Below are 25066 nucleotides of genomic sequence, written 5' to 3'. Positions count from 1 at the left end.
GTGGCCCCTCCGCTGGACTCTCTCTGGTAGTTTCCTATCTTTCTTGAACCAAGGAGCCCAGAACTGGACACGGTACTCCAGATGTGGCCTCAGTTGGGAAGAGTAGAGGGAGAGGATCACCTCCCTCCACCTGCTGGCCACGCTCTTTTTAATGTACCCCAGGATACCACTGGCCTTCTTGGCCAGAAGGGCACACTGCTGGCTCATGGTCGACCTGTTGTCCACCAGGACACCAGCTCCTTCTCTGCAGAGCTGCTTTCCAGCAGGTCATCTAGCCCCTAATCTGTACTGATGCATGCAGTTATTCCTCCCCAGGTGTAGGATTCTGCACTTGCCATTGCTGAACCTCATAACGTTCCTCTCTGCCCAACTCCCCAGTCTGTCCAGGTCTCGTGAATGGCAGCACAGCTCCATGGTGTGTCAGCCACTCCTCCTTCCACCCTTGTATCATCATCACCCATTCTGAGAGTGCACTCCATCCCTTCATTCAGGTCATTTATGAAGATGTTAAACAAGACCTGACCCAGTACCAACCCCTGGGGAACTCACTAGCTATAGGCCTTCAATTAGACTGTGCTACTGATCAGAACCCTCTGAGCTCTGCCAGTCAGCCAGTTCTCAATTCACCTGAATTTCCACTCATTTACCCACACTTTCCAAGCTTACCTACGAGGATGTTATGGGAGACAGTGTCAAAAGCCTTGCTGCAATCAAAGCAGACAACATTCTCTGCTCTCTCTCATCCACTCAGCTGGTCATGACATCACAGAAGGCTACCACGATTTCCCCTTGCTGAACTACTACGTTGACTACACCTGATAACCTGCACAATAAGAATTTACCACAGAGCAACTGAGTTTGTTGAACAAAGCCCATGCTTTAAATGTTCAGTAACATTTTCAAGGGAACTGATGTAGCAAGCTATTTTTCTTGTCAGCCTCAGGTTTGGCAAGTAGCAATATGCAGAGGGTTATGGAGTATTCAGGTTCTGTTGTCCAGGGTAGTTTATCCCGCAACTTCATTTACCCAAATTAAGTTTGGTTTTTCCAGTCTAACAGACAACAAGATTTTTCTGAGCCAGCTCTATGAAGTCTACAAGCTAATTCTTATGTTCAGGAAAACTCATGCACTTTTTCAGGAAGTCCTGCAAAACATTTGTAGAGGGGAAAACAGGTAACCTCTATGTTCGTGTTTTAGCTCGGATATGACAGGTGAAGGGGACTTGGCAATAGGAAACTGGAACAAAGACAGGAGAAAAAAGGAGAAAATATTGAGCACTGAAGTAAAGGGAATGAGATTTAAAAAAAGAACAGGAGACCACAAAGTGATTACTTAACAGAGAATAAAAGATTCCTCAATGAAAAATTTGTGAGAAGAAGAGTAGCACCATGTAGAGAAATAAATACAGAATAAGGAAAGTGAATTTTATTTATTTACTTTAGAGGAAGCTGCCTTATCCAGCTGTTTGAATTCAATGCTTATTAAGTATCTAGCCACTTCTAGCAACAAAAATATAATAAGACTGATGATTTTTGACAGTAAAAGGATGACACATTACCCTCCAGAACTGATTCTGCATAACTGTGTGGCCATTCTAGTTATCCCCTACTTAAAAAATAGACATGAATTCCCTTTCAAGTTCATTAATATGACTAAAATCCAGACATGTTTCAGATCTGTTTTTCCAGTGATTCATAATGGTTGCTTTCCAGTCTGATAAAGGTTCTATTGGTGATAAAGAACTTTCATTTTGATTCAATGGCAGTTTCAGATATATTTGTCATAATACAACCCAGCTGTTGTGGTTTGAAAACAGCAGTTCTGAAAAGTTGTAAGGGAAGTGTCTTTCTGAAAATCTCTTCTTGCACACTTTAGTCAGGAAACTCTTTCATTGGACAGGTAAAAAAAAAAAATCAACAAAATAGCAAGGTTTGTGAAATTATATTGACCTTGAATAAAACTTCCCTAAAATAAAGTCTTGAAAATAAAAATAAAATTATTTAAATATTATCACAGAATCACAGAATTGTAGAGGTTAGAAGGGAGCTCCAGAGATTATCGAATCCAACCGCCCTGGTAAATCAGGGCCCCTACAACAGGCTGCACAGGTAGGCTCAATTATATTGAGGAAATGTCAGGGATTTGCCTTAAAAAACATTTTTAGTTTTCGTATCACTTGGTTTGTACACATCATATATTAATTCAGGTCAAAACATGACACATGTACATCATGTGCACTAAACACTGTGGGATAATGATCATAAATTGAAACAAGGAGGTTCTAACAGGATATGAGGCCAAAAAAAAATCATAAAATGACAATTAAACATTGGTGCAGCATTGCCCAGAGAGGAGAGAATGCAGAATCCGTTCTATGAGGTTTTCCATACTTGTAGGGTTGCAGGAGGCCAGGCTGAACCACTCTCAAGGTCCCTTCCAACCCAAGTGATGATGTGATTCTACAGTTTTAAAGTCAAAAGAATTATCTCCACCAGGTGACTCAGTGGGAATGCTGTTTGATTCCTTAAACACACAGATATACAATACTGTCAGAAAGGAACAAATTAGAAAAAAAGATGCATTATTTTGATTATAGTTAAAAAGGATACTGCTTTTCAAAAATTTTGCCTGAAAATAATTTTGCATTTTCTCTTTACCTGAGAAAGAGTTCTTTCTGTGCTAGAATCACCTGCTGATACCAGCTCCCCTTGTTCCGTTGACCGTTGAAGGCCCAGTTGGAAATTTCGGAATCTTTTCCCATGCCATCTTAAGTTCCAGTTCCACACCTACCCTGCATTCTGACAAGGTATCACTTTCTCAGCTCCCAGAATCATCACTGAGAATTCACATTCTAGCATGATGAGTACATAATTTTCTTCCTTCTTTATTCCTTAACATACTTTTGTCAATAAACCCATTGTATATTTTACTTTGAAAATCCCTGGATTCAATTGGTCTTTCTTCACAGAACCTTCTAAGAGCACACAGATAATAAATATTACTCAGCACATTTCAATCCACAATCCTCATATTAAAGTTGCAATTATTTTTCTCTTCGAATAAAATATAAATGTTGAAAACCATGACTTTCTAGACAAAATGAGGAAAAAGTATTGTGACCAAGAAGTATTTCCTCATTCTCATAGCTTTATCATTTGTCATCATCCTGAAACCACCACCACACCCCCTTGTTAGTGAGAATGCTTGATACTTAGATTTTGAATGCAAAAGTAGAACACTCAAACTACTATGTGAAAAGGAATTGTATCTATGTTCTGCTGGAAAAGAGTAGTCTTTCTAAATATAAAATGACTCCTATGCTTTAAAAGTAAAATTACATAAAATACATAGAATATTTTATCATAGGTATTAATCACAAAATAGTGATTTACTGTCCCAGTACTTACATCCCTTGACAAAAAAGAGACAAAAAGGACACAAAGAATCATAGAATAGAATCACAGAATCATCAAGGTTGGAAAAGACCTACAACATCATCCAGTCCAACTGTCCACCTGTCACCAATAGTTCTCACTAAGCCATGTCCCTCAGTACAACATCTAAACGTTCCTTGAACACCTCCATGGTCAGTGACTCTACCACCTCCCTGGGCAGCCCATTCCAGCACCTTACCACTCTTTCAGAAAAGTAGTATTTCCTAACATCCAGTAGGGCTAATATGAAGTGAAGTATCTTCATATTCGTATTTCTGACTAATCATAAAAGTCATGCTGCAAACATTAAAAAAATCAAACATATCCAAACAGAAAAAAATCACCTAAAACCAACTCTTTGTACAATTTTTATTGATAAAATACTACTTAGAAATCACAAATCAGAACTGTCAAAATCTTCTTGGAAAAAAAGATCAGAATTGTGATCAGCCTGAGCTTTAAGCTATTTGTTGCACCCCCTTATTCTGCAGTGATGTTTACTGCGCAGTTCCAAGGCAACACAGGGCTGCTAAACAAACAAAGCAATGGCAGAGTTTTGTTTCATTTAGAAAAACAGGGGCAGCTGAATTTAATCTGTTGATTTTTTACATCACGTTAATAAGGTATTACAGATATAATAATCATATTACTACTATTATTAACAAGGCAAACTTACATTTGTTATTAATGAAACAAAAAAGAACAGTAGCCTCTTATGACCAGCTTTCATGCAGGCTCTACTCTCATCACTGCCGTCTCTATGATCTGCATGATTTTAATAAAATTAGGTACATAAGAAAAAAAGGCCCTGAGAGAAAAGACTGAAACTCTTAAATGTATAATAGATGCTGCTTTAGAAAACAGTAACTGTTTCTCTAAAGGCATTCAGAGCTTACCATAAAACTTGGGGAAGTAAAAATAAACCATGAGAGCGAACTGAAATGATTACTCTAGCCAGACAGAATTGCCTAACTTGGAAATCTATCTTAGTGAAGCCAATAAAGATGCAGTACACAGGTGTAAAATATGTAGGCTAAGATGAATTTTGACTATCAAGGCTGCTAATTTACTTCTCACATAGCTAATGGTAATTAACTGGTGGACACTTATCTGCCTGGAAGTAAGACTGCAAAAAAAGTTTTGTGTTTTTAAGATTGCATAATTATTTGCAAGTAACCATGGGAACCAGCTTAACCAAAACGTCCTTTTTAGCAAAGCTTTCAATTATACATATACACTTCATCTCTTCCCTTCCAAAGCCCTTTCTTTCTTCCCCAGGCCTTGACATAAAATATTAATTTAGGTATAAAGAATGAATTTAACTTTTACTATGGAATGGAAAATAACAGTGAAGGCAATAAGAACCGATCCTTTTAACAGCTGCATTCTACCCCCCACTGAAATTGAGATAATTATACACAGCCCAGAAAACAACTGCAATATATAGTGACTTTTGATACAGGGCTTTCACCTATTGTTCCCACTTCTAATAAAGTCCATTATTCACTCCCTTTTATGTTCTGAAATTTCAAGAGACCATGAACATGCCCTACAGTAAACAGCATTTTAAAAACATAGTCATAAATTTTAAAAGTAAAAAGCCACCTTTTCAAGTGTCACTTGGAGAAGTTTACAGAATTACAGAATTTAACTCTTCTGTACGGAAAGCTATTTTTGATTCTCATAGTAGGTAGCTAGGATAACATCTTGGGATAAAATTTACATGTACACGTGTAAACTGCTCCTATATTGCTTCAATATTTTTGTATTATGTAATATGACCTGGAAGGTTCAAGTAGATATCACAGTTAATAAACATGGAAATGAACTAATATCTTCTCCTATAATTTTAAATATCTAAATCACCCATCTAGAGAAATCAGGCTTCATGAAACCAAATATTTACTAATGACCAGCAAGTGACAGAATGATGAACTAAACGAAGTTAATTAATAGAACTCCTCCTTCTACGTTATCTCCAATATGTATCTTAATTAAAATGCTAAAAAAGTTACCTGTGTGTCATGACAGCTCTGCTGGGACAAACAGGTGGTATTTCAGTCATTATATTTGAAAGGTATCACACAATGCTTTGAATCTGACCTGAATCCTTGGCTCAGTCTCTGGGGAAGAGCCATCTAATGGGCTCTCCTTAAGTAAGCTTAGCTCAGTTTAAAAAGCAGCATTATTGTAACCTGGGGGTGAACTGCTTGCCTGTCTTGATAACATGCTATTCACTGTGAGGTCCAGAGAAAACACTGTGTATGTTTCCATAACCAGGCATAAAGACAAATGCGTAAGTGCCAGGAGGGAGCAGAAGCAAACACATGTAGACTGCAACACATTACCCGACTTCCTGCCAGGTATGTGACAGCTTTGGCAGCTGCCCATCCTCCAGTGATGACTGAGAAACAGAAAGCCAATTTCCTTAAAGTACAGGGTCTCCTGGCGTATACAGCGATCAATAAAAATTTCTGAAGCTATTTTCAAGATCTAGAGTTTCAAGGTTTACAAGGGTAGACAATATGGATACGAAAAAAGATCTACCAACCATCTGCGCATCCAAATTTAATAAATAAACACAGAATAAACTATTTAATGTATAGAACACAAACTAAGATACATAACATCAAGAATAACGTAATATCAAGTATAAATGAATAGGAAAAAAAGAACACACAAGGAAAAGAAAGAATAAAAAGAAAAAATACCCAAATTACTGAGATGAAAAACTACCATAATGGAAGGGAATAAGAGCCACTAGAACAGCCATCATCTTCTTTTTTAGCAAGTAGGCAGCTTCTTCTAGCCAGAAGTCACATCTCACCTTGCAACAACTATTAACTTCAGTGGAAATGTGCTTTATACTTCACCGAACAAGAGGAACTGCCTTCTCTTGGAAAATTAAATAAGAGTTTCATGAAAAGCCACCAGGGAACAGAATTGGAGTATCGAGCCACAAAAATTCCCTGTATCAGCAAGCATTTCTCAAGTGGGCATTTCTGTGGATTGTGAGTTGTGCCCCCACAAAAAAAAAAAAAAAAAAAAAAAGTGTCTGTAAATTTCAGCCTGCAGAGAAGCATCACTGGCCCAGCAGCACCAGACAATGGCAAGGAAACCAAACTGCAAAGAAGCTCTCTTAAAAAAAAAAAACAACTAAGCGAGAGAAGATTTTGATTACTAAGGAAAACGTATCTGTAGATATTAAATAGACAGTAAAGTCCAGCTACACAGAAATACATATGCTCACTTTTGTAGCCAAGTTACTCCAGCATGCTTTCCATAAAGGTACTGAAAATGAGTGATGTGCAGGTTCTGTAATCAGCACTCCCAAACCCAAATGAATTATAACTGCTTATTAACAGTGTACAGAAACAACATATACAGGACACATGTGAAACCACTTAATCTGTGAACAAGCATCAGTATAAGCCACAGACATCTAACTGTAAATACATCTGAGCTGGCAGTCTACATTATTTCAACAACAAACACTGCTTACAGATCAGACACCATTTGTCACTGCCAAATACTCATTCTTTTTTTTTTTTTTTTACCAGGCATACTCTAAAAGAAAAATGTAAAGCGTTCTGAATGGCTACTTTTATTTGGGTAGAAGTGACAGACCTTCTACAGAAAATACACAGAAGGTCAAGGTAACCATAAGAGAAAAATGACAACCAGCAATTTTTCATCAGAGTATCTGAAGGAGCTTACTGATCTTACTCATATTTCAACAAAACCTGCAGGCGCATTCTTCTGGCTTTGCCATTGCTTTTGTTTACCAGTATAGCTAACCAACACAGCTATCCTTTTCACTGTACCTTTTCTACATTTTTAGGAGCCTTCAGAACATAATTCTCGAGCCTCCTCGTTTCTTACATATAGTACTATTACCTCTTAACTTACATTATGAACTTGCATATGTTTATTTATCACTTTCTCAGTGTTAGTTTCCAGATACATCTGCTAATTCTTATTTCTTTAATTTCAGTCTCTTTGGCTCTCTGAGAGAAACTGAGGGTACAGTTTCATCAACTGTTAGATGACCAACGAATTTCAACCAGTCAGAGAAGAGGTAATAATACATGTGTTAAGGATCTTAAATAAATGCAGTTACTATGGAGATTCCTTTTTAACATACATAACTGTGATATTTGATCCTTCTTCCTCTGCATTATCACTGCAAGTCCCTAATTCTTTCTTGTCTGTCCAGCTCAATGTATCATATTTGCTAACCATAAGTGGCCAAGAAAATTTCTAGTACCTTAAAAACAAACGAGCAAGTCATTTCTACTGGTACCACACCAAGACCAAACATGAAAACTGGACTTAAGAGGACAGCAACATGAGAGATGATGAATGCTTTTATTCAGCAATATTCGGATATTTTCTGTTCTCACATTTTTGGATCTTCTCTTGGTACTGGTCACGTGTTTGTTTCCTTATTGCATCTAAAATTATGACTGGAGCCCAGGGCTCACTTGCTCCTCCTGCTTAATTCTATGAGAAGTACTAACTGTATTTCAATACACTTGTAAAAAAAAGCTTATATACATAACCTTAATCTCTTGAAAATTATTTCTAAATCCACTCTTCAAGAAGACTCCCATAAGGCAGGTTGCATTGTAGTATATACTAAACTGACACAGCTCAGTTCATTTTAAATCTGTGAGTTTCAAGTTCTTAAATGAATTGTCCAATTACTCTGTCATAATTTTCATAGGCATCTTCTGCTAAAGAAGTTGTGACAGCACTTATATTATATTCCTAATAAAATGATGAAGCAACATTTTGATAACCAGAATATATGTCTAGAAATACTCAAGGATAAGCAGGGACAGATATGCTGCATGCTGGTTCACCTGAAAGCCACTCATTACGTTTAGTCACAGCAGTGCTGAACGCTACAGAAATGCCTTTACTCAGATCTCAATCAACTTCATGTAGAATCCCCAGAGAATGCTTTAATGTCTCCTAGTAGCTGTGATGTCTTAAAGCAGCAATGATTCACAGTTGTCATACAGCTGTTAGAATACGAACTGCCTTCCTAGTACCAAGCAACTCATGACATTCTCTAACTTACAATGTCTTTTTTGCATTTGTTTACCAACATATTAACTCACAAAACTGGTTTATTAGTCAGAAAACAGCCTGTTCAACAGTTTTTATTGAAATCTCTATATCTACATTTAAAACCTCCTATTGGTACTGCATAGAAATGGACGCGCTGTTTCTGGAAAAGAGTGACTTGCCTAATCATCCACATGCATTTTCAGTGCTGTATCTGTACCACTCAGTTGACTGATAGTTGCACTTTGGTGTTGCTAGTTCTGGGAAGCTAATTTTGAAGAGATGCTGTAGCTTTAATTTAATATATTGTAATAAATAAAAGGATTAGGATTAATAAAATGGAGTTTTATTTATTTAGTTGGTAGAAACAAGCAGATCATTCAAATAAACCCTCAAAGTTTCATAATCTTATCAGAACGTTTCTGGTCTTGTATACTAAATCTGAGAGACCCCTTTTCACAAGCCAAATACTATATTTTTAGTAATATACTTTTACTCATTTAAAACTCCTAAAATTTGTTTTCTCTGTGAAAAAGAAACCTTTTCTGGGGCTTCTGGTTGATTTCTTTTGAATCAGCACTGGAACTTCAGCTGAGAGGAAGCTATCTGAGCACCAAGGACATAATGTTCCAGCGAAATAGAAAAAGAGAGAGGGAGAAAGCAAGCACAACAGGGAGAGAGAATAAGCACTCACACATGCATGCTAAAAGAAAAGGAAGAAACATAAACTTTTTCTTGTGCTCTTACTAAAATACCTAATCAGCAAAAAACAGCAACTCTTCAGACAGATCAAAACTAGTGTGCAATACGCAGATAAATTAGGAAAAGTACTATATGCAAAAGTTAAGGGCTTAACTACCAACAAAAAGGCACTGAGATAATGTATTCATGGATCATCTCTAAGCAAAGTGTTCTGTCTGAGGCAATGTAAGCTGCAGCCTCCTGCCATTGTACACAGATCAGGAAGCAGCTGCAGAAACAAAGCTACACAGACTGTTTGCTGACTGGAGTGAAGGAATGTCCATAGAATTTCAAGCCGATGTCAAGGAAAGAAACACTTGGAGCAGATACAGAAGTCAGATTCCCTCACTGTTTTATAGCACAACAGCAAGATACCTGGGCATTGGGAGGAAGAAATAGTTATGTTAAGAACAGCTGCTCTCTCTCCCTGCCAAGAAACGTGGCTGATGATGGGAATGGGCACTGTCCCAGCCGGAGTACCTCTTTGCAAGGTCAGGCACAGCCTCCTCACAGAACTCCAGCAGATGTGAGGTGAAAGAAGCCCTATTTTATCCCTGTTGTCATGCTTTTGAAAGCATTGTTAAGAAGAAGATAAGGGAAAATGGAAACTTCAAGAAGACAAGTTGGGTAACAGTGGGATCTTTTCCAGAAGACCACAGGTCAAGGTAGGTCTAGAAGGGGAGCAAAGATTTAAGCAGAGCTGCAAAGACAGTAGTGAAGGGCAAAACAAGGGAATATAAACAAAAATGAAAGGCAAAAGAACAATCAGAAACAATATAGAGCTAGATGTTACAGTAGTATGTAGCAGATTAGAGTAACTATACCAGAGATCTCCTCTTTCCTACCTCCATCTCATTATTCAGACTTTACCTGTAAAGTCTGCGACATTTCCCAGAAGAATGAGTAGGGAAGGCAGGGAGAGTTGATATTAGTAAAAAAATCCAGCAAGGAACTCTGTTTGATGTTTGCAGGATTTGTTCACAGACTTACACGGGCATTTTCAACATGAGAAAACAGCAATTTTTTTTTCTAAGTCATATTTAACGACAGATACAACCTCAACTTCTTTTAGCATACATTAGAAATAATGCAACGGCATCTTCTAAGAAGTATGCTCTACTGGACAAACCAATATTCAGAACAGCCTCAGAATGTGCAAGGGTAATGATAAGTAATAGCAGTACATAGATCTGTAGCTCTTCAAGGTCTTTGCAATACTGGAATGGTATTGGCTCATTCTTTTCATGCCATTAGCAATCCATTAGAAATACTATCAATATCACTACAGAGTGACTTCCAACCCCCCTGACAGTTATTATGTGCCACCACATCCATATTTGAAAGGAAATTGACTAGGGCAGGCTTAAGCAAGTTGTTCATGTCCACCAATATATCCATGGAAAATTTCAGTATTAGACATTTGGATTTCTTACATGCCACAAATACCCTTTTTTTCTTCTTTTTTACTTTTTACCTGTCCACATAAGTATGTCTTAAGCTGTGAAGCAAAATGTCACAAGGAAAGGATCCCTATATTAACTGAAAGTTGGTTAACTGAATCTTTTTTGGAAAAACACTATTAAAATGTTAAACAAGAGAAACACATGAATGAAAAAACAAACTTCCGGCAATCACATAAAAAAAATCTTGATGTATCAGCCACAAAGAACAGCCCACTTACGAGTGGGAAATTACAAATTTCACAGTCTCCCTGAATGCCAGAAAGCTGTGAAAGCCATTGTGTAAGATCCATGGTGGGGCTGGATAGCATTGCAGAGCTTTCTACATGCTTGAAGTCACTGATTCAACTTCAGAGGCAATTAGTGTATGTGGAATTCTGGTTGTCTTTCAATATAGTGATCCCACTCAGCAGATTATTAATATAAAGGACAATTATTCCTTCTGGTGGAAACAATCTTTAAAATATATGTGAAAATTATACATACAGACAGCTTGTGAAACTTTTGTGTACCACTGATGGCCTCATGTACATTATATACAACCTACATTTTTTAAACAATTGCTTTTAAAAGGGACTCGGGTTTCAAATTCATTGTTTACTACTATTAATAAATGGGTATGAAACTAATCTGTTAAAGACTAGATTATGGACTGGTTCCAGAGTGCAATTGGAGAGGCTATACTGACAGGTCATAGATCCAGGCACTGAGGCTGCAAATAGGCAAAATTTAGAGAAAATACAAAAAAGACAATGATACAAGCTGAGACATAACAACTCCTTGCTGTAAGAATAGCTGTGTACTGCAAACATTTAGATCTTTCTGAAGAGCAAATGGCTTTACATATAAACAGCCACTGCTTCTATTCTCCTTAAGAAATGTCTAAGTGCATAATTATAAAGTTTAGATGTAATTCCCATTTTAAAACCTCCCTCAATGCATATTTGCCCAATAGACCATAACTCTCCAAAAGGAATCATTGTTATCTGCAGGATAAACTATTAACAGTTAAATAGCTAGTGGTTAAATAACTAATAGTTTAATGCAGTTTAAGGTCCCTAAAATTATTTTCCCTGAAGTAAAATTAGATCTTTAAATAAACTCTGTTGATGTTAAGCATTTCATTTAATGATTCAAGCACCGAGACACACTTCTAAGAGCAAAATCCCATTAAAGATGGTTAAGGTTGTACACTCTAAATGACATCTTACTCCTTTTTTTCTTATCCTTCTTCCTAAAACAAATGTTTTCATTTGGCATCACAAGTTGTAAGGATGAGTAAAATCGGCTTATGGTATAAGTGCAGCCTGGGCACTATTTCCATTAGAAATGAAAAGGTATTGGGAGACCGATTATAGGAAAGATCAAAGTATACTGCTGTACAGTACTGGCAGAGACCTCCAGGCTATCATGTATTTAGGATTGCCAGACTGCAATAAAAGTTTGGAAGTTATCCCCGGAAGCTCCCACTCCTGGATCCATGTGACTGCATGAAAATCTCACCTTTCAATGAAAAATACACCTCTAATCCTTAGATTTTGGAGGGACCGAAGCACAATCATGGGAATCAGGTAGTGATGAGAAAAATTCCCAAATATACGGCTCACTTAAAAAACAATCTTAATGGCTTTCATGACTTAACTAAAGCATGTTAACAGTTGAGACTAGAAACATGGCCTGTATGTTATGTGCAAAACAACCACGTTCAAAAATAGAATCATAGAATCACCAAGGTTGGAAAAGACTACCGAGATCATCCAGTCCAACCATCCACCTATTATCATTATTTCCCACTAAGCCATGTCCCTCAGTACAACATCTAAATGTTTCTTGAACACCCTCATGGTCAGTGACTCCATCACCTCCCTGGGCAGCCCGTTCCAGCACCTGACCACTCACTCAAGAAGTATTTCCTTTTACTAACATCCGGCCTGAATCTCCCCAGATGCAGCCTGAGGTCATTCTCTCCAGTCCTATTGCTATGTGTGCCTTCAGCTCAAATCACTGTTGTTACATCAATTAGCATAGCTACAAGAGTCACGAGTAGTGAATATATTGACCAAATCTGGTGGATCAGACCTTGTGCAGAGGATGTCTTACAGAAAACCACATCTTTGCCTCTTTAGCTTAGTATAAAATTGAAAGTACAGCAGCAGAAGCACACTGCAGTTCCACTATCTTTATATTCAATATACTCTAGAGCATTCAAAAATTCTTGCTGTTTTATGTAACAAAAATACCTGAAAAAGAACATGCTATATTAATTTCCCATGAGTGAACCACGGAATAGCATTTTCCCAGTACTTCATTTTGAATTTTCCTAGTATTTATTTCAAGAAGAAAAATTCAAAGCACATTTTTGTACACTTCGGTTATCAAGATAAATACCTAAGTTTAATATCATAAAGTATATTTTTAATCTGTTGTACATTCATTGTACAATCAAGTCAATGTTGTCAGTATACTAGCTGCTTAAAGATATCCCTGCATACAGGTCAAAGACAATGGATCTTTTTATTATTGGATAGACTTACTTGGGATGAGTTTCATTCACATAAGAAAAGCAGTCAAAATGTGATGTTTATGATAGCTATATGCCTTCAAAATAAGGTTTACAGTATGAAACTTTGAAAGAAAGAAATAAACAAAGCCATCACTGAAGAACAAACTCATTCTTGGACATGATCCAAACTGTTACTCAGCTATCACCAACTCCGTATGTGGGAGTCACCTTAATCTTTATGTGTATCACTTGAATTGTCTTAGCTATTTTTTGAACTAATCAAAAATGCCAAATATCTAAGTTAATAAGAAATAGTATCCTTTCAGTTCTTAATCAAAGTTACGTCGCTACAAAAACAGTGACAGAACAGTGACAGAAGTGGCTATCTCTACTGCTCTACGAAATGGGGGCTGGAATTCACCTATCATGAATTGGTAGTCTTTAAAAGAGGATTGTGCAAAGACAGTAAGAATTACAAACAAAAGGCAAGTGTTGATTAAAGCTCTCTTTCATAAGAAAGAATATCAAAATGTCCCCCAAAAGCATGCAACAGGGGAGATGTCAGTGCTTGACTGTACTTGAAGACAGAGCTACAACAGTAGTTGTCAATGTCAGCAAAGCTGCACTGTGATCACAAATACTAAGTACAACTGTTAACTAAAAGTTTTAAAAAAATAATGAAAATAAATAATCTCCCCATTCCAAATCATAGATGACATAGAGGCAAAGTAAAAACTGTAAGGGAAAGCGAAATATAAAGGTAAAAATTCTTTGTTATGTCGATCACAGAAGCTGTTCATTATACTAGATTCTTGGGAGTTGCCACAGTAACTGTTTAAAGCGGCCACCATATGCATACACACTATGCCTTAATGCAAAATAAACCTCTTTTAAATGAAGAGCTGAATGTGACTCCAAAAGGTCCTGATTATTTTAAAAAAAATAATAGCTAAGTTGATATTCCATGTAATGTCTAAAAATAGCAAATTGTAGTACAAGGACACAGCACACAAGAAACCACTTAGACACCAACCCTATGACTGAAGCTGTCTCGTGAAATTCCAACAAGCAAACTAAGCTAGCAAAGATTTTGCATTTGAAACTTAATGTGCATAGGTGGCTAAAGCCTACTGCAGTAGTATCAGCCACTGCTTTTGGCTCCTACACTTAAAAAGGTGCTCGTTTCTTTTGCTGTTTTTTGATAGACATAGAAGCAGTTAGCATACATGCATGTTTCAGATGAAATAAATACACTAACATTGAAAAATGGATCATGCATCACAGATTTGAAATACAGAACTTCCAAGTAATAGACAAAATATCCACCAATAATGTATTTAAATGGTTAAATTCCTAGCTGGAAAAAAAATAAAATTACATGACGTCTGGGGTGCTTGGAAAACACATCATATGAAAATGTGTCTAGAAAGGTATGTGTTTACCAATTGAAGAAAAAACTGAGAAGCTGCAGAAGATAAATTAAATAGTAGAGAGTAATCACTCGCGGTGCTAAAATGATAGATGACAACTAAACTGAAGCCCCAGGGAAGTACATACACAGAGCCATTTTGCAAAATTAGGTTGCATAACTAGCATATCTCAAAGCACTACAGAATCTAAATCCGTGTCAGAGATCTCACATTAAAAAATGGAAAGCTGTAGCTGTAACACACAATCAATAGAAAAAGGAAAAATCAGGTTCTGAGGCACAGAGTTTTAAGCCGAAGAGTCACAGAGAATATACCACTCTGAACAGTCTTAACGTCATAACCAAAACGGAGACAAAATTAAAAAAAAATCCTTACACCATGCAAATGTTACTACACATTTTGCCAGCACTTCATACTTCCACTGTGGAAAAAAATAACTTAATGGAGAAGTGAAAGTAATTTAGGGGAAGACCTCATTAAAGAACTCAGGTAGTGTGAATGCTCAAATGAACTCTTTTATCCATGCTTGCAGTATATGCACATGAATTTTAATGGACAATGAGAAAACCTGGGAGCGCAGGGAATGAGGGCACTTCCACGCTGCTTCTAGATTACTGCATTGCAATGAAAGATTGAAATTGCAATGTAAGGGAAGATTACTGTGATTAGCAGAGAACATTCAGAAACCATAGGCTCATTTCCTTTTGAAGGCTCATAAATTCAACTTTTACAAAACTGACCCTTCCAAAACCAAGGAACCTTTCATTTAGCTACTTCGTCTCTGGTACATTACATACCTCTGGATATAATATGCAGAATGGTACAATATCAAACACAGTAGGCTTTTGAAATAGCTTTTACGGTAAACAATGGCAATACTGCATGCTCGTGAGATAAAGATAAGTGTAACATGAGCTTAGTTCCTCTCCAAGTACGGGGGTCACACTGCCTGTACAGTCATTCTCAGCAGGTCTAACCTCCAATGGGCCAATGGCAGCAAAGCATGGCTGGGCCTTTCCCCTTGTGTTTACTATTCATCTCTTCAGACTCCAAAGTCATGTCACTTTACTTGAACTGTCTTTATTGCAGAAGAAGAATGAAAAAGTTGCCATTAACCAACAGCCACCGAAGACATCAGTTAAAACCAACTAAAGCATACGGCAGATGAAGTTTGATTGCTGCTAACTACTTTTTTGGAAAACTTACAGCAAGATTTTTTCCCTCTTCCACAAGAGCCTGACTGATCTTTTGCAGTATTCAAAGCCAAATGACAAAGCCTCTTGCATTTAAAATAAGGGCAAGAACTATTTGAACCTTTCAAATATCTTTTTCTTAATAAGAACTTAAACAATTTTATCTTCTTTCTATACTTGGAATCCAGTATTTTTGCCTTTAGCCTTGGATGTTTTGTAATTTAGCTTTTAATTCAGGAAAACAGTTGAGAAAAACATTTTAAAATGAGGACAATTCATCAATTCCAGTGTCAGAAGAGTGACTCATAGTTTAGTGTATGAATAACATACAGTTCACAATGATGGTTTGAATCAAGCCCAAAGGTAGCACACATGAACATGGTGAAAGTATAGCCTGATACAAGCTGGTAACATTGCTTCTCACTGATGATGGATGAAAGTTAAATGCCATTTTATTTCTGTTTTATTATTCTAATTTCCCATGTATATTCCAAAGAGAGTATTAAATAAATTACACATTACAAATGTTAAATAACCACTGTACAGTTTCATTTCTGTAATTATATATTCATTGTTAGGTCATTTGAGGTTTATAATCATAATACCATGACTGATAGAATTAACTGATGGACACTATGAAAAGGTTCCATCAACCTATTCTGTCAGCAGAAGAGAGAGAATTTTTATGTGATGGAGTACCAATAATAGTTGATTAATTTTTTTTCACTGTACACAAATAAATCCATGCTATTCTGAAACAGCTGCCTGTGAGTTCTGGCCACTTGACAGAGGAATAATAGTGAAGAGAAAATGTCTGAGTGTCTGCAATAATGACATTTGCTTTCTATAAACAGGTCTAAAATGACCTCAGGATTTTTTATATTCATATATCATTTGACTTCTATGAATGGCTTGGAATTGCTATTATTTGTACTTATTACTATCAGTAATCTGGTGCCAAAACCTCAGATCCTGCTTAACAGCACAACTGATTTGTATGAAGGCATCCCATGTGTCAAACAGCTACTCTCCAAACTTCCAACATAACTTTCCACTAGTAAAAACCGTCAGAGATGATGCCTATTACAATACATTGCAACCCTTCACGAAATCCTCAGATATAGTATAAAGCATTATTCAGTGCAATATTATCCAGTAACACCAGTAATGCCTTGGTGTGTAGACTATCTGTTTCATACTAGAAATAGCAAGCTCAAAATTTTCCAAGGATCTGCATTCTGCAAAAAGCAGAAACATTCTTCAAGGCAGTTCTGCAAACAGGAAGATGGCCCTGCGTGGGAGATGTGAGGAAATGCTATGAAGCTGGAGCAGGTTAGTTGAGTAGTTATAAAAGTGGAAAGCTATAGGGTGAAGAGAGCTATGATGCATGAAATATAAACCATGAGATGTGAGGAGAGAAAGCAGGGAGAATGGAAGGAAAGCCTGACTGACAGAAGAAGCAATGGAAACTTAAGAGGAACAAAGTTTTGAAGCTATACTGAAGTTTTTCTTTTTTTCTAATGATTTGGAAAATATGTATGTTTCATTATAAGCCTATTAAATGCCTACTGGTAGCACAGTTTGGTACATTGTATAAATAACTATACATACACAGCATCAATTTTTCAAAAAAGTATTATATTGCCCTCAGGTTCGGTGAAATGTCACACATTTCCTTTCATGACTTCTGATGAAATGTAACAATGAAACTTGTCATTGATCTTAGTTGCTGAGAGAAATTCCTTCAGTTTTACTGTCAGCCATATACTCTGTAAGTAGAATGGTGCTGAATAACACTTAACACTACAATTCACTTCTACTGAGAAGAAAAAAGCAGTTGCCATATTTTCAATATGGGTAGCGATGAAGATACAGTACATGGATTATCTGGGCCTCTTACCTAAGATGATTATAGGATTAATAAAACCTACTCCTGTGACATGAAACTGAGTTGGATAAAAGGCAGAGATGCGCAGTGCAGTCATTTTTTATACTTGCTAAAAGAACTGTGAATAGGAAAAATACGAAAATGTAAGTACGGCTAATGATCAACTTCAGAGTATGCGGTCAGTTCACTTACTGTTCACAATACAGACTGTTTGCTCAGCTTTCTTCTCTTCGTTTACTCAGGATTCCACGTTTCTGTAAGAAAAACAAATAGATGCATATATCATCTACATAAAATAAATTACTTGGTTTCATTTGTAGCAAAAAAGTTTGCCATATTTATATTAAGCTTTGGTTAACTCCAAGATTTGAAGCCTTGGGTTTTGTGAGAGCCCAGAAAAGAAGAAAATCCATATGGCTCCATTTCCTTAAAAAACAAATTTGCTACTTTTATGAAGTACTATAGAATTAGACATGGGAAATCCACAGGTTCTGGGGAAAAATCCCTTTTGAAACTTCATACAAATTCTGGGCACCTGATTGGCATTTGAACACCTGTAGCTCTCCTCAGTTCAGAAAAGGTGACAGGCTTTCACATTCACCACGTTGGCAATCCCGTGTTCAAAACTAATTTCTCATGCTGTATTAGACCTCAGCTGGATTACCCCATGAGGTTGAGGAGGTAAGGAAGAAGCAGTGTGTACCTCCAAGGACAGGCACAGCCCTCACTACTTCCAAAGGGCAGGGGGATGGGCAGCAGAGGGGTGTTTGATTCTAAACTCCCACTGCTTCATGCAGACAATTACCATCATAAGCAACGATCGCAGCACACCAGCTGCTGAGTCTTTGACAGTTTATAACATCACAGCAGAGATAAATTTTAAGGCAGGATTTGAAAGAACTCTGTGTACTGGTGCTGCAGATTTTCACTATTAACAGTTTTCTTGAATAAAGATTGCGTGAGAGAAGGGAGAAAATTGGGACTGATGTGCAATAAGGGTTGCAGTAAGGGCAGCAGTGATGTGAAAGAGCAGGCAGGATCAAACTGTGAAGGCACTTAAATGTGAAGGTGACCAATTTGTTCAATGTGGTTAAAAAAGGGAGGCAAATGAACAGTTATCAAGATAGGTAAATGTATTTTCAATTTTACATCAACTTTTTCAGAGGAAAACAAAATTGCCATTACCTGAAATTGTCATAGTACATCACATCGACCCTTACTCTGCTCTTTAAAAAAGTCAAATTGTGATCTCATCCAGCAACACACTCTAAATTAACTTGGCAACCATCTTTAATGACCCAAATAATAAAATATTCAGAACATAATTGATTTAAAAATCTATTTTTCCCTTCTTTTTGATAGCAAGTTAATGTTGCCTTCTGTATTGTTCCTTCAGTACCCGAAATATCCCAGAAACTACTCATTTGCATGTCAGTCTATTGACAATACCCATTAGGCAACACGTGTTTCTGCTGTGGACTGTAAGGTCCATGAGCCTGAAGCAGACTGTATTACTTTGATATTAAATTTTAAACTTTCTAAAACTGTATGGATTAGCTCTTCTAAGTGCCTACTTTGTTATGCCCTAGAGATCCATAAGGAGTTGTGGAGCTATCATGCGGTGTGAAGTTAGCAGGATGATGCTAAGAAATCCCTATTTCAAAAGGGTTTTTAATAATTCAGATGCTGATGTAAAACACAGCTCTGGGATAAACTCACTTCTTTCCTAGGATTTGTAAGACACCTGGAAATAGTCTTAGCAGGCCTGGTGCTCCTTATCAGCTGTATAAAATGAAGTGGTACAGGCTGTAAAAGGCCTGCTCTGCACTACTGTACTCAAATACCTACTGAAGGGACTCAACACAAATTTTGCCTCTCCCTGCCATCCATGTTCTCCCAAACTGAGGGATCTGAAATTCAGATCTATTCACAGAAAAGTTTAAATTAAAAACTCTAATCCGAATCTTCTCCCAGGGTTCAGAGCGAAGGCTTTGGTTCAGGTCCCTGCGTACATCTTGCATTTGAATAGAGGTAGCTGTAAGTGCCTTAGAGAAATTAACACAGAGAGTCACACCTGCTCTGTGGCACACTGTCTCAATCTTTTCCTGTTTCTCTAAGCTGTCTGTGTCAAGCTGTGTCGTATTATTACTGAGCCTTTCAGAAGATTAACTATTTCCTTCAGCTGCAAAGACAGAAAGAGTAAAGGAAAGAAAAGATAGATGTCTACTGGAGTTTTAGTTGGAAATAACTGAACAAGAATTCAGTTCAAATTCTAGATTAGAGAAGTAAATTTAAGGAAAAGAGTGAGTAACTGTAGAATGCCATTGAGAACAGCCAGGCTGCCTGTCCTCAAGTTCACTGGAAAAGTTTCTGACACATACAGAAACCATAATGCAGATCTGGAATAAATAAGTAAAAACCAATCAATATCATCTAACAATAGTCACAGGGACTAAAAAGCAGTACTCTTTGCAATGATCTGCAAAGCTGAAATATACAGAGAGAAGGAAAGGAAACCAAAGACTTGTATTTGTAGAGAAAGATAAAAGAAATATCACAGAAATTCAGCTGTGTTTCTATTACCTCCTATTAAACACAGGCTATTTTTTATGAGATGTGTTGGAAGATTAATTCATTCACCCTTGGTTATGGACTCCTGTGGGTCTTCAGTGCAGGAGATCCCCTACAGTGACAACTATATTTCCAGAGCCACAAATAGCATCTGTCATACTGCTAGTGTCTTTCAGGGCTCCCTTTTCATTTCAGTAACATTTGCAGGAGAAGACTCTTCCTAATGAAAACCATAGGAAATATCAACGGAAACACATTTTGATATGCCTGCATACATCTTGTAATATCCCTTTGGAGCATAATCTATACTGCACAAACGGTATCTGCAGAAGACACTTTAGGGCATGTAATCTTAGGGTAAGTAATCATGTAAACGATCTGCAACTTTTGCTTCAGTTAGTCATAAGGATATGCAACATCAATCAAAACAAAATCTTTTTAGTTAATTTTAAGTTATCTGCTCCCAGTTACATTTAGTGGTAACCACACAATTACAGCAATAGCCCCATTAAACTGGGATAGAGGAATGAGACCTTTAAAATAAACAAAGTTCAGTCAGCCACACTGAATTTAATAATATACATGCACATTGTTGCCCTTGAAATGAAATACCACTCCACTGCAAGGAAGACATTTGCTGTACTTTTTCTCAGGAAACTTGTTCAACTCTTGTAGAAACAGTAGATTTACATTTATTACAGGTGACAAAGAACATTTTCAGTATCCCAGATGACAAAAATAAGTCATATAAGGCTATGACATGCTTCATTATTCACTGTGAGCCATATTATGAAAGACAAAAGTGAAGCTGCCTGGTAAATAAAGTTTTTGTCAAGATCTCTTGGGCCACCTGCAGTTGTTTTTTATTCTATTCCTAGCTTTAAAGCCAGGAAGTGTGATCTTTTATAAACTGTATGAAGAAACAATTTTTTGTCTGTTTAGGATTATGGACTAAAACCTCATTAGTAGAGCATATGGTTATTATTTGAGCTTTTTTTTCTCTCTTCTTTCAGAAACCGAGGAATAATTTTGCAGACTGAATCTCTATACTCGGGAGTGATGATATATCAGTATTATGGTTTTCCGACAATTCCAAAGGACAACTGGGCAACAGTTTTTGCTATAAAGATTTAAAAGGTCTGGAAATCAGGCAGTTTCAGTAGAGTTTTGGTTTTGCCAGAGCTGAAACTTAGTCGAGGTTTGCCAGGGAGTTTACCAATTGTCCTTCACGTCTGAGTACATCCCTTCATGTGGCACATCTGGGAGGTTTCAATAAACCACTTGGAAGCATTGGGTGGTAAAATGAAAAATACAAGCCGAGCTTCAGACTAAAAGCAGCTGGTGTTTTGCCTACTGAGTTTAGCAGTGCTGCCTCAATACTCATCTTCGGCAGTGCTAGAAATGAAAATAGGTATTTCAAATTTTTTTTTGGTCACCCTTACAATAATTTATAGAGAGGAAAAAAGATTAATTGAAAATGAATGTTATACAGTATTATGAATAGATTGACATCCTGTAAAATGTAAAACTGACATCTGGGAAAATGAGTCTAGCATTTGATTATGAAGTATAAATTAGCTAATAAACCAGTACAGAGTCTGGGTAATTTCCAGTTGCATAATGTGCAATAAATTAAATGTATTTTGAAAAAAATGGAGTTGTGGGCATTTATTAATTGTTCCACGTATTGAAACAGAAATTGTCATACACGATAAACTGAAGTTCTTGATCATATGCATATTCTAATATTTTATGGGTTTAATTTGCTCAGCATAAACTTTTTCCTGTGAGTAACATTGATTTTGTCAAAGCCTCAAATAAGTCACAGAACAGATCTGAGGATTAGTTTAGAAGGGATTTAAAGCACACACTGTGAATCCCTATACAACCACCACTTAAAACACTATCCGTTCAGGCCCAGATGGATTACTATGGCAACAGAATCCCAAATACCAGGTTTGTAACTAACAAAAATGTAAATTATTGATGAACTCAGAGTCGTCTCTCTTGGACACCCTCCTATTCAAATACCAAACATTATGGTTAGAGTACAGAGAAAAGGTTGATATGTAATTTCCCCAGCCAGTGAGCACTAATCCCAAAGGATTTCATTAAATCTTTTGGCTTAAATTTTTATTCTTGGAACAGCAGTCAGCAAGCAGGGATTACATCAAAACAGGCACTATTGAGGTCATTACTGGCTGAATTCAGGCCTTTAATATAGAAGAACAGAAACTAATTCTAAATATACCTCCACAAAAGTAACAAAATAGCACTCATTTAAGCTACCGTATATTACCTAATAGCGCTCTTTCCCTCACACCCATCTCCTTGACTCCTTGCCAATAAGAAACGATGGACAACAGTACAGAATAGTGGAAAACAACATACACATTATTTGAAAAAAATACACATATGATGGCAGAGGTGATAACATATAAACATCAAGTTGCAGGAAAATGGACAGAGACTTGGTAGTCTTCTCTATTTTGTGAGTCAAAAACCTCGAGTAGAAAGTTATCTAGTAAACTGGAAAAAGTATTTATTGTCATCTTTATAGCAAGTTTACTGGAAAGTCTGGCAATTAGCCAGTCTGATCACGGAATAATAGTAGTAGGATAGCTAAGCACTTCTACAGACCACTTTTTCTGGAAAGCCCCTCAGACTGTACACAGAATGGGATTAATTCAGTGAAAACTGCACAGAAATGTACTCAGCAGCTCTCACAACTTGGATTGCAACAGTTCAGCGGGTTTTAAAACAACCCAAGGCATTACAAAGTTTCAGAGATGCGTGCCTGCCATTAGGTGTCAGTGTACAAAGAAGAGACAGCGGATTTCTGCCTGTCAGAGCCTGATACCAGATTCTCGGTCCTCTCAGAACTGGGAGGGAGCAAGCAAGCAAAGCAAGCAAAAAACAGGACAGGGAGCAAGTTTGTGGATGCACGCTGCTGGTTTTCCTAAAGGAAAGAAAAAGGCTACTGGAGTGGGAAATGAAAGAGAGAAGACAAACAATCAAAATGTGCTGCTTTTTCAATATAAGAGAGAAATCTAGGGCAACAAAATGGAAAATAAAATATAATGAAAGGATAATAAAAAAAAAAGAAATCAAAAGGAAGGGACATACAAAGAGGGAGTGAAACACTTGTTGTCACTGACAGATCTCCTGTTGCACATCAACAGCCTTTCCCAACTTCTGCTTTATCCTCATGCTTGGCTTGATGTTAAAAGAGCCATCCACTTTGATATTTCAATCAAGCACACTCAGGGCAGTACCATAACTTCATGATCAATAAACAATCATATGAATCAGTGGGCACCAAAAGATTCTCTTTCTATGAAAGAAAACCTATTAAGAGTGATAATACGGCCAATGACAGTACAGCGACAAATCAGTATCTGAACCGACTTGAGCTTATATTCCTAGGACACCTCTTGACCACAGACAGGAATGTCAAGAGACCATCAGGATTTTGGGCAGTACTAGCATTTCTTCAGCTTCTGTGCAGGATCATATATGGCTCTTCCTCTTTTACCACCCATTTCGCAGTGCAGCTACTGTAATCCTGCTGTATAAATGGGATGTCAGATGTGGCAGAGATATGGATGTACACCAAATGTGGCACAGGCACCCAGGAAATCTCTCCATTAAAGCAGACGGCTGGATGTGTTCACGCTATATATGGATACTTCAACCACTTTGCTGCATCTGCCACTCAGTAACTGCGGAGCTGCTCAGGGCAGAATCTTCACAGTGCACAGCTTGCTGTGGCTGCTTTGTGATTGCAGGCTATCTCAGCCATTTTCTTCACAAACAGTACAATTTTCAACTTTTACACAAAGCACACATTCTTACATTTGAAACTGTGAACACACAATATTACTACTACAATTTAAAAGTAACAAAAGGCCCTGAGAAGTTTACCAGAGTGTAACTTCATTTTCCTAAGTGAAAGTTTTCAGCCCAAACAACCAGCATTCCTGACATGACACAATCAAATTGAATTCCAAATATTTTCAAGCTAATGAGAAAAAGATAAAGAATTGTCAATATCGTATGAGTCATTTCAGAATAAGGGAATCCAGTCTTCCACAAGGTGTTTTATAACAGTATTTACACTAGATTTGATTATATGAAATGATCAGAAAGTAGTTCCTAGTAAAAATTGATTTCAGAAGTCATATTTAGTTACAGCTATAGACCAGGATCTATTAGTGAAGGCTATTCATCAGTCTTCCAAATCCTTCCTAGAAGGATAACATAGATTTTTACATGAATAGATGGTGTATTTTATGGAACTAATAAAAGTTGTCTAACTGCAACTGCAAGAACCTCAGTACATAGATACTTGGCTGTATTTTGGTGTTTAGAGATTCACAATCAACTTGCTTTTATCCCAGGACAAAAGAACTTACTGCAATATTCACTGCAGGAAGTGATTATGCATTACCTAACACTGCTGATCTTTATGTTCTGAGAGTCTGGTGTGAGGCTTTCAAATTTATTTCTCTATTCTGCTTTACAAAAATATTCTAATGTGGCCCAGCAATTCAACCATGAGAGCTGATACTGAGTATGAGCACCTCAGCAGATTAAGCAATGTAATCTACGGGTGAGTTGTTTTAACAGCCTTTCTATACTACCCTAAAGAGACTTAGAGTGACAACAAACTTCAATCTTTGCTGACCATTTAAATGCATCCCTTCAAGGAAAACTTTGTAGAATAAAACAGCCTATATTCCAAGGTTCACTTGGATATATACACTAAAAGAG

General features: G+C 37.0%; 1 protein-coding gene across 4 annotated transcripts in view; it reads right to left on the bottom strand.

The window, feature by feature from the left end:
- Positions 1 to 25066, bottom strand: part of SYT1 (synaptotagmin 1) — a 316371-nt gene that overhangs the window by 202100 nt on the left and 89205 nt on the right. For all 4 annotated transcript variants that reach the window (XM_021385239.1, XM_021385240.1, XM_021385242.1 and 1 more), the window contains exon 2: positions 17915 to 17976. The gene's annotated coding sequence lies outside the window, so the exon portion shown is untranslated. The remainder of the gene's footprint in view (positions 1 to 17914; positions 17977 to 25066) is intronic.

Source organism: Numida meleagris, chromosome 1 (assembly GCF_002078875.1).
Source record: "Numida meleagris isolate 19003 breed g44 Domestic line chromosome 1, NumMel1.0, whole genome shotgun sequence".
NCBI classification, from domain to species: Eukaryota; Metazoa; Chordata; class Aves; order Galliformes; family Numididae; genus Numida; species Numida meleagris.
Note: the sequence above shows the minus strand (reverse complement) of the source record. Positions and strands in the feature narration are given on the sequence as shown.